Consider the following 12,028-nt stretch of genomic DNA (forward strand, 5'->3'; position numbering starts at 1 on the left):
CGTTGCAGCTCGGGAACTTCTTGGATGAAAAAAGAACTGCATGTGATGGAAGAAACTCGTGTTTGGCAGAAAAATAACAAGGAGTGCTCGCTCTATGATATACAACGGTTTGTTTGATCAAAACGTTAAAATATACGTAGGAATATCTTTCATAAAAGTACGCCTAAACCTTGAAAAGAACGAGGTCGCTTAGAAAGAAAACAAACCTTTATATCCGTCTTTAAATCCATCAATTTGGATCAGTTTACAGGAATTGGATTTCAAGGAGACAGGTTGATTCGATGCATATGCTCACAGATCAAGACAGTTAATGATTATGGTTCTTCTATCGAGACCGAACGAAGTAAGAAAAGAAAAGGAAAAAAGGAACGACGAGAGGCTCCAAAAAAGAAAAAGAAAGAGGCATCTATACCTTGGGAAGCTTCAGTTATTGAGGTACCACGAAAAATCCGCCTTCTGCATTGCACGTCCCCGAAGGTCCGACCAGCTTATATGGAGATATCTTGTGGTGTAAGATTGGAACATGTACATGAACTGGTTCGAGCAAGATAGCAGATTAACAGCAATTAAATGGATAACTTATACTTGTTGATTAGTTTAACTTATCTTAGTCGATCATGCACGCTCTGCCGGCGAAGTTTTTTATTTTGTCTTTTTTCGGTGAAGGTTTTTAAGTTGAATATTGAGCCAAAATGCAGACTGCAGACACCGTCCCAATCATCTTGTCTTCGCCATTCTAAAATGAATATCGCGCCAAATTGTAATGTCAGGATTTTTGTTAATAAGTGCCTTGGAGACTTATTAAGCAATTAAATAAGAAAAGTTTGCAGTACCGGGGATTTATTATATATCCATGCTACGTGCATCAAGTAGTTCGAAAATCGAGACGATTCTTGTTAATAAGATTCGACATACTTTATAATACTACCTTGGCGTGATATTGTGTTAGCCAGTTTCTTTGTTATTCGTGGGTGGTTGGTGACGAAGGAGCGAGCAAGGTCTAATATAGACAGTCCGATTACTGGATCCTCTGCTGAGAAGAAGTGCAAGAATTTGGCTGGCAATTGTTAAGCGGAGCTAGATAGTTTTTTTTTTTTTTTTGTCGGTCGTGCTCTATTTCTATGCTAACTGTTACTCTCAGATTTTTGCGCTCTCTCCTTACAGGGCGTGGGAGTCAAAACCCACTTCTGAAATTAAATCATCCCCACCCTAACTCCCTAAAAAGGTAGAGATTCGAATCCCCCACTTTCCCCTTCCAACATGGAATGGTGGCCACTGGGGCAAATCCCAATAGTTCAGAGCTAGGTAGTTTACAAGGTAAACAACGCATAAGATGAGGAAAAGAAAAAACGAATAATTAATTATCTCGTTTGACCATCTCGAAGCTAAAAAAATAACCATTAGAAAAGAGCAATAATTATTCACGCCAGACCTTCCCTTTGATCCTCATTTTAACTCCTGTTTAATTTTCTCGGAAAAGTACACAGATTAAAATTGCCTCGAGAGTGAAGACTTAGACGGAAGAGACGAAACGTTTTGCTCTTAACGCAAAATGATCCCATGGTTTTAGCGTACCCTTACAATTACAACATCTTACTAACGTGCTATATTCCTCTAAACCAAACCCTAGTCCCTCGGCTTTATTTATGTCAAGAACAAGTCCTGAATCCAGGGCCGAGAAGAAAACTTCCCTAATTTGAATAGATTTCCCGATTAGAGTCGGTTTCCTATTTGAGAGTTTACCTAATGTGGGTAGGTTTCCTATTTTGAATCCAATTCTCTTCAATATAAAAGTGAGTTTTCTTCACAAAGAGCATCTAAGAGGAGCTTGTGATCTTGAACTACATCTTGAATATTTGAAGCTATGGAAATCTTGTGTTAATATTTTGTGTAACTCCTTTGTGAGATTAAAAGATTATCTCGTAAAAAATTGTAGGGCTAAACATTGTGCAAATTATTAGGTGTAATTGGGTGTTGAAAAATAGTAAGAGTATTTGAGTGTCTCAAGTATTGTTGTAATATTTATTGTATCGCTTAATCTATATTAAACTTTTATGTTGATTTCCAAAAACCTATGTCATACAAATCGAACCACATAAATTTGATTTCCAATTTATTTCATTATTGATCGCTTGTTTTCTGCAAGAATTAGTATCAAAGCTAGAGTTGGCTACGTTAAAGTGAATCGGTTGCGATGGAAGAATGAAAAGATAAAATCGATAGATTTGATGAGAAGGATTTGGCTTTCTAAAAGATGTAGATTGAGAATTTTATGTACTAAAAGAATCTACATGTACCCCTATCCCCTAGAGTCTATGAAGCAAGTTGATTCAAATTTACCAGATAGACAGATGATAGGTGTAATTCGGCTAAGATCAACATAGTCATTTGTCTTGTGCAAAGTGGTCACTCTAAACCAGCCACATTTGTTGAAAAAAAAAAAAAAAATTATCATTAAAAGGATGGACAGAGTTTGGTTTAATTACCTGCTATTATTGAGTCGATTCCGTTTGCAAAACTTGTTCGTAAAATTCTAAACGCAAGTGCACGTATCGAGCAAGTAATATAATGATGAGATAAAGTATTGTCCCACGGAGATCGATGATTAATAAACTAATTAAATACTAAAATAGATTAATTCTAAAATTTATCTAACAGATCAAAATATAATTAAGAATAAATTAAAAACGAAACTTGAAGACTTTGAAGACTAAATGCAGTAAAATCAATCAGATAAATATGTTAGAGCATCCGATTTCACTATAACCACTAGATATGAATTTCAGATTGTTGTGAATACAAGAACGATATTAAACATGTGATAGCGGAAATATTTACTATCCTATCTCTAGGTATAGCAAACCTACTCAGCTTATTAATCCACTATATCTCTATGTGAATTAAAATAAACATGAGTGCATTAAAAACTATGAATATTCCCGGTTTACAATGAGTCTTTTGGATCACATTATCACCGAAAGCTACACAAATAACGCAGTATATTTCTATCTACGTTTAATTCATGGTTATATATTATAATGAGCAATTGTATATTATCACCTCTCAATCTCAAACATGCACATCAGATCATTCAAGTGGTAGCCAGTCACTCAAAAACATTAAACGCAATAATATATAACTCACATGAATGAAATCAATTGTAGAACATAAAAATCATGAAATTCACATCATCATGGTTATGCTACATCGTAGCTCTAATAAAAGAAAATTAGAACATAGTAGAAAGAAAAATATAAATATAAATCAAACCCAGCATCTTGAATCAAAGAACAAAAATTCTGTCACAACTTTTGTCTTCTCTTCAAAATACTTGAAAAACTCTCAGAACAATGGAATTTGTCTTCTCTTCAAAATACTTGAAAAACTCTCAGAACAATGGAAAACGATCTAACTCTCCCCCCTCTCTCTCCTAGCTGTCTCTCTTTGTCTCTATTTATAGGATATATCCAAGATATCTAACTCTCAACGCTTGCAGATAATATTAGGGAACAAAATCAAGAATTTCTGATTTGATATCCATCTTCCACTTTGCTTTTATTTGAATTCGATAATTACCATTCTTTTCCTTATCCTCTTCATATCTCATTATTCTGCATAAACAATTAAAATTCAAATAATTAGAAGGAAATCCAAATATTTTCTCACAGATAATGCATTAATTATTGCCTAAAATAGGTAAAATAACCCTATTTTTATAGAGTTATCAAACATTTTGAAATCGAATCAATTCGGATTGATTTATTTGTCATACTGAATTGTTTTCCCTCCGGGCCATCGATGGGGTTAATGATCTTACGTAGTAATGAACCTATGACACCTCACTTCAAAAAATAAGTTAGTACTCTTCCCTAGCCACCGGTTTCAATGAAACTTATGGCTCGAAAGCCGGTATCGACCTTAGGAATGGTGAAGATGAAAGCCAGGCCGACTGGCCGCTTGAACAGGGCCCAACTTTTAATCAACCTTTTGCCTAGAAAGAAAGTAACAGTTAAAAAATAGTTGAAATCGCCTATTCACTTTACAAAACAAATGGGTTAAAAAATTAAAAAAGAAGAAGAAATAACCGCTGATCAGTCGTTTACATATAAATCTAAGTATGCGACGAGCAAGATATCTTCAAATAAGGAAAGATTGATGTAGTTAAACATTCAACACCCCTGATAATAAGTTGTATTGTCTATATCCATAGCGAGTGAGGTGTGTCCTTAAGAGTGATTTAAATGATCGGTATTCCACTCGCAATACACGTCTTGTCAGGATCATTAAATTTCCTCTTTACTTGAAAATCCAATAAACTTAGAATGTTGATTATTGATTAGAATGTTAATAATGGGAGTGATGATGCTAATAGTTCGTATACAGTCATATGTTGCGAGAGAAGGTTTGGGGGGGGAGCGAAGAGGGCACGGGTAATGGAATCGCGAGTGTAAGATTGATGAATCGAATCATAGCCTGATAGAATATTTTCCACATCTTGGCAGTGTTTTTTTTTTTTTTTTTTCCTAATAATTAGGAGACACAACTATAGAAGCCGCTACCTAAGGTCGAAGAAATACTTTTGACTAGTACATTTGGCCCTAACATAGAGTAACTCGCATAAAGTTAGATGGTTTGAATAATTAACCTCTAAATCCCGAGTTAGAAATTCCCTGACAATTAGCTGTGTCTACTTAGGGGCTTGTTGAACGTGCCTTCATCGACTGAGAGCACGGCTATTATTGGTTCTTTTATTGAGAATTTTTTTTATTAAACTTTTCACAAACTTTGGAGCACTTACACTCAGAAATCTTTGAAGAGATTTCAATAGAGACGTGTACAGTTGCAAATAGTTCCTTATAAATTATTAAATTAGAATAAAACAAGAAGTAAATGTCACAAATAGAAACAAAAAGATAAACAATCTCAAAACTTGAGTTGTTTGGTAGGGAAGATCAGGTGTACGTAAAGAGATATTTGAATTATTATATCAATTTTTTGATCAAGATGCACGTCTTATCATGATCATTGAATTTCCTTTCACTTGAAAATAAAATAAAATTGGGACCTTAAGTATCAATTCGAATGTTAATTACAGGAGTAATGATACACCATTGCATGTTGCTAGAGAGAGAAGGGGAGGAGGGGGCATTGGTAATGGAATTGCAAGGGTTTGAATATCACAAGTTTGAAATCAATCCATGATAGACCCTTCTTTCATGCTTTGGCAAGGATTGCTAAACTATTGTTGAGAGAGAGGGGGGGATGGGGGAGATTAGGAGAAATAATTGTAGAAACTATTATGTGAATGTCAAAGAAATATCCAATAAATTTTATAAATCAATTAAATTTAAAATTTTAGCTTGTATATGTGACCCTTACATAAAGCAACTCGCATCTAATTTAATAGTTTAAATAGGAAATCTATAAATTTCATGAAAACTCAATTAGTCATGCCAACTTTAGGGGCTTGTTGAACTTGTCTTCATTGACTAGGGCCACAGGCCTTAGTGGTTCTTTTTATGAGGAATGAATTCGTTTTTTAAAAAAAGAAAACCTTTCCATCGATCCCAAAGAACTCACACTTAAAAATCTTTTAAGAGATTTCAATAGAGACACGTAGAGTTAGTTGCAAGTAGTTTCTTATAAATTATTAATTTTGAGTTACACAACAAGTAAATGTCATAAAAAATAAGGAGATAAATAAATAAACAATTCATAGTTTAAATTATTGGGCGGAAAGAACTCACATATACATTACAAGATATTAGATATATATATATATACAATCAATCATTTGTTTCTGATACACATATTGTCGTGATTGTTAAATTTCCTTTCACTTGAAACTTGACTAAAATTAGGATGTTGATTATCGATTTAAACGTCAATAACATAAGTAAAGATACTAATAATTCGCACACGTTGCATGTTATTAGAGGGGGAGGACACTGGTATTGGAATCGTAAGGATTCGAATATCACAAGTCTAAGATCAATAAAGCGCACCGTGGCATAATACCTTTTTCATGCTTTAGTCCAAGAAGGGGACATCGGGGTGGGGGGGTCGGGGGACGAATTTCTTTTTAAAATAATTATGAGACATGGTTATAGAAGCTATTACGTGTAGGTCAAAGAAACACCTAATAAATCTCATGAATTGATTAAATTTAAATTTTTGGCTTGTAAATGGGACTCTTACATAAAGCAGCTTGTATTCAATTTAATAGTTTAAAGTTTAAATAGGTAATCTATAATTCTTCAATTGAAAATTCCATGACAACTCAATTGGCTGTTGAACATGTCTTCATTGACTAGGACCACAGGCCTTAGTAGTTCCTTTTATTAGGAATGAATTTATGTTTTCTTTTTCTTTTAACTTCCCCTAGATGTTGAGGCACTCATACTTAAAATCTTTTGAAAGATTTCAGAATAGACACACAGTTAGTTGTGAATAGTTTCTTACAGATTATTAATTTTGAGTTACACAACAAGTAAATCTCAGAAATAAACAAACAAGGATACATAAAGAAAAAATATAGCTTAAATTATTAGGCAAAAAGAAATCACATGTGTATTAGAAGATATTTGACATATACATAATCAATCATTTGGTTCTAATACACATCTTATCACGGACGTCAAATTTCCTTTCAAGATACTAATAATTCATACATGTTGCACATTCACAGAGAGAAAGAGAGAGAGATGGACACTACGTAATGGAATCACAAGGATTTGAATATCACAAGCCCGAGGTCATTAAAGCGCACCGTAGCATGATACACATTTCGTGCTTTTGTCCAACAAGGGGACATTAGGGGGGACGATTTTCTATCTAAAATAATTAGGAGACATGATTATAGAAGTCATTATGTGAATGTTAAAGAAATACCCAATAAATTTCATAAATCAATTAAATATAAACTTTTAACTTGTAAAAGCGACTCTTACCTAACGTAGCTCGCATCTAATTTGATTGTTTAAACGGATAATCTATAATTCTTGAATTGAAAATTTCATGACAAATCAATAGCTATGCCAACTTTAGGCGCTTGTTGAACATGTTTTCATTGACTAGGACTACAAGCCTTAGTGGTTCTTTTTATTAGGAATGATTTTTTTTTTTTTAACTTTAAATAGATGTTGAAGCACTCACATAGCAAAACAGTCCTTGGGGTATTATAAAAATAACAGTATATTGTAAGTTACAATTTTTTAAAAAATTGATCTCACAATAATTTATAATTATTTGTTATTTGATTTTTTATGATCCAGAATATACTATTATTTTCGCGGTACATTAAAGATTGTCACACAATTATTTTTCAAAATCTTTTAAGAGACTTCAATAGAGACGCATAAATGTGACTTTCACGTAAAGTAGCTCGTGGTCAATTTGATTACGATTTTCTTTTTAAAGTTATTAGGAGACATGATTATAAAAGCTGTTACTTGAATGTCAAAGAAACATTCAATAAATCTCATAAACCGATTAAATTTAAACTTTTGGCTTGTAAATGTGACTCTTTTTAAAGTTATTAGGAGCATGATTATAAAAGCTGTTACTTGAATATCAAAGAAACATTCAATAAATCTCATAAACTGATTAAATTTAAACTTTTGGCTTGTAAAAGTGACTTTCATGTAAAGTAGCTCGCATTCAAATTGATTACGATTTTCTTTTTAAAGTTATTAGGCAACATGATTATAAAAGCTGTTACTTGAATGTCAAAGAAACATTCAATAAATCTCATAAACCGATTAAATTTAAACTTTTGGCTTGTAAATGTGACTTTCACATAAAGTAGCTCACATTCAATTTGATTACGATTTTCTTTTAAAAGTTATTAGGCGACATGATTATGAAAGTTGTTACTTGAATGTCAAAGAAACATTCAATAAATCTCATAAATCGATTAAATTTAAACTTTTGACTTGTAAATGTGACTTTCACATAAAGTAGCTCGCGGTCAATTTGATTACGATTTTCTTTTTAAAGTTATTAGGAGATATAATTATAAAAGCTGTTACTTGAATGTCAAAGAAACATTCAATAAATATCATAAACCGATTAAATTTAAACTTTTGGCTTGTAAATAGGTAATCTATTTTTCTTCAATTGAAAATTTCATGACAACTCAGTTAGCTAAGTTAGCTTTAGGTGCGTGTTGAACGTGTTTTCATTGACTAGGACCACAGGCCTTAGTGGTTCTTTTTATTAGGAATTTTTTTACGACTTTCTATAGACATTGAATCACCCACCTTTAAAAATCTTTTAAAAGATTTCGATAGAGATGCACATAATTAATTGTGAATAGTTTCTTATAAATTAATTTTAAGTTACACAACAAGTAAATATCAAAAATAAAAATAAATAGATATATAAATGAACAATTCAATAGCTTAAATTATTAAGTGGAAAGACATCGTGTGTGTATTAGAAGATATTTAGATATATAATAAACGATTATCTGTTTCTAATACATATATTGTGGTCATTAAATTTCCTTTCATTTAAAACTTGACTAGAATTAGGATTTTGATCATCGATTCAAACATCAATAACACGAGTAAAGATACTAATAATTTGTACATGTTGCATGTTGTTAGAGAGAGAAAGGGACACTAGATAATGAAATCGCAAGGATTCAAATATCACGAGTCCAAGATCAATAAAGCGCACCATGGAAGATGTTACCTGAAGGTCAAATAAAACACCGTATAAATCCTATGACTAATCAATTTCAGACTTTTGGACTAGCCGTGTCGATTAGAAGGGCTCGTCATCGATCGCAAGAAAGTCCTAATCAATTCTTTCTATTAGGACTGACTGTGGTGCTCAAAATTTCTTAAACGTTGGAGCACATACATCTGGACTTTTTTTTTATTTAATGCAAAATACCTAAAATCCTTTCGAGAGGTTCCAATCGAGCCGCGTGGAGTCGCAAACAGACTCCCAAAATCCTTAATTTCGAACAAAATATAAAGCAAGTAAAAGTCAGAAATAAAAATATATAGAAAAGAAAACCGCTGGCCCCCAATTATCCATTTAAATAAAAAGGAGGGGCAGCTTTCCCTGTCATTTTCGAGCTAATTAATGAAAATCGAACGAAATCACATTTAATCCCGCCAGGGGGTTTGTCTCTTTCTCTGTGGTCAAAGGGACGATACATGGGCTTCGATTAGAGAGGCCTACTACTCTATCCCTACCTCTAGAGAGAGACACGGACAGACAGACAGACAGACATAGAGAGAGAAAAGCCTTTTGTACTTTCGAAATTGAAAAAAGTAAAAAAAGACAAAATCTTCGAGCCCAAAGAGAATCGCTGATTAGACATGAGCATGCCCACTCTTCCCTCCTCTTTGACTCAGAAAAACCATGAAAAAGAATGTATGTAGGCCCCACTTCTTTGTCATGCCCCCCCTCTTCTCCCTTCACGCTCTCCTGCAGGTCCGTGGTCTCCACGCTCCGGAAATAGAATTTCTTCTTGTTTTTATATCTTTCCCTTTTTCGACCCTGAAAATGCTGTAATAAAAGTGACAATTTTCGTGACAAAAGGGGTTTGATGAGAGTAGATAAGCAACTGAGGAAAGGCAGGCTTGCTTCGAGCGTGATTATAGTTTTCAAAATTGAAATACTTCATCATGAGTATTTCGAAAGCATTAAGCAGTGTTTTTTTTTTTTTTTATCATTCGATGTAATTTCTTGAAAAATCAAATGATTATCGGATGGCAAGTTTATTGGCATTTTTTCTTGAGGAATGGTTACTGAAAACCACACGATTCTTCTCTTTACACACGGTATATGAAAATACCAATTGTACATGCTATGATGCTTCTTGCATTTGGGCCTTTTAGTGTAACTTTTACGCTTTGATAAATGCCGTAGGTTTAATGATATGGATTGACTCAATAGTGGAATGGACTCATGAGTTTGACCTTCGATACAAAAACAATTCCTGTACCACCCTTTCAGTTTTGAATTCACGCTTTACTTATTTAAGATGCTAATTTATGACCTAAAAATTTATCTACCAAAAGTGAATTTTATCATTGTGAAAAAATTGGGACTTGTTAAAAAGAGCTATCCTTTAATGTAAGCAAAGATACTTAGAAGAGATGATTAGCCTTTTGACCTTTAGGTGTAACGGCAAACCTCAAGAATTTAAAGCAAAGTATTATCTTAAATGATTTACGAGAAATAACTTGTAATATTCATGAAAACTTTCCCTCCTTTTTTTTTTCACACATTGTCTGTGAAAGAACTTCATGCAAATATCATATTAATATGTGTTCCTAGTGATACACATGACAAATCCGATAAAATTACATAACAATGTATAAATACGTACCTTGCATATGTCTATTACATTGTGAGTGTGGGTTTGAAAATGTTTTCATTTCGCCGGAAATAGCGACATGCTGATTATGTTTCTTTTTCCTCTTTAGTGGATCTATAAGTACATGATCTTTATGGTCAAGAAACCTTTTGGTCGATTTGATTCTGTTTCCAACATAAGCCAGTACATATTCCCAATTCCATGCACACTCATCATCAGAGCGCAGGAACGCCCCGAGCAAGTTGTGGTAAACCTAATAATCATGTAAATTATATGGACGGGTCAGCCGCGACATGAAAATGAGAGACAGCATCTGCACGCTTGCTTCCCTTTATAACTGCTGTCTTAATTTACGCCCATTTGCTCGGGATGATAGCCGGAGGGGCAAATCTGCAGTTGGGCTCTTTCATCTCTCTCTCTCTCTCTCTCTCTCTCTCCCTCGCCATCGAAAGAAACATCAAGAGACCGCTGCTGCGACAAGGCAAGGGTTCTTATCGGCTCGTTCTTGATTCGCCTGTCGATGTGGCCAAAAGGATGGACAAAGTTTCTTGATTCTAACGCTGTACTTATCTTGATGAATGCGCACGTTGATCTCTCTTTCGAGTCCAAAAAGCATCGAGCATTGATTAGCTTCGCTGGATTTCTTGAAAGCAGGTCGAGCAGCAGCATGACCATGGCTGTACTACTCAGTTGATAAAACGCGACATAATCTAACGCATATGCGCTTGATATACTGAGAATCTATTTTCCTTCTCTACATATATTATCTTTAATATATATATATAGAAAGCGAACCCACCACTCCTGTGCATGGAAAAATGCGACGTTATTCAATGATTTTCGGTTAGTTGCACTTTTTGTCTCTTTACCCGTAATTAATGAAAGTTTGACCTGTGCCAGTCAAAGCAAAGAGCTTTTTTTAATCTGATCATTATTCATCGAGGCATGCTTTGCTTACCACCTGGAGGGGAAAAAAACTTTGCAGAGAAAAGTAATCTCCGGGTCCCTCCTTCTCAACATACATACATACGTGCGTACATACATATTACGTATATATATATATATATATATATGTAATTTAGCCTTTTTCTTTCTCGTGCTCCCTTTTTGACTATTTGAGATAGTTTTACAAATTTATAGATATTTCTCATTTAAAGTGTCTTATCTTTTCCATATTTTTAAAATTTAATCATTTTTTCTTCAATGGAAACTTTGGATGTAATTATTTGAAATGACTTTTAGGCCAAACAGACAACCCATAATGAGATGAACATCACAACCATTATAACAAATTATCATGGTTATGGAAAATATTAGCGTTTATAAGTTATAAACACCACTCACATATAAATATAATCAAAATTATATATTTGCAGCCCATGAATTAGAAACTTCAACAAGAATTGTGTGAAAACGTAACTAAATTGACCACTTTGCTTGTAGATATCTTTTTCTAAGACAGAAATCTACCATCATTTTTTTTTTCTCTAGGAAAAGATCCAGCTGTATAATGAACGAGAAAGCGGATTTTCCTTTTCCTCTACATGTCTAAATGAAAAATTAACAAATCAATATGGATTTAATATCTTCTACTCAAAATATTGGAACTAGCTCGCTTTAACTATTTTTTCATTCGAGGCACCTGGAAATTTGTGCAATATATAAATATCGACATGTAAATTGATTTAT

Source organism: Eucalyptus grandis, chromosome 1 (genome assembly GCF_016545825.1).
Source record: "Eucalyptus grandis isolate ANBG69807.140 chromosome 1, ASM1654582v1, whole genome shotgun sequence".
Taxonomy (NCBI): Eukaryota; Viridiplantae; Streptophyta; class Magnoliopsida; order Myrtales; family Myrtaceae; genus Eucalyptus; species Eucalyptus grandis.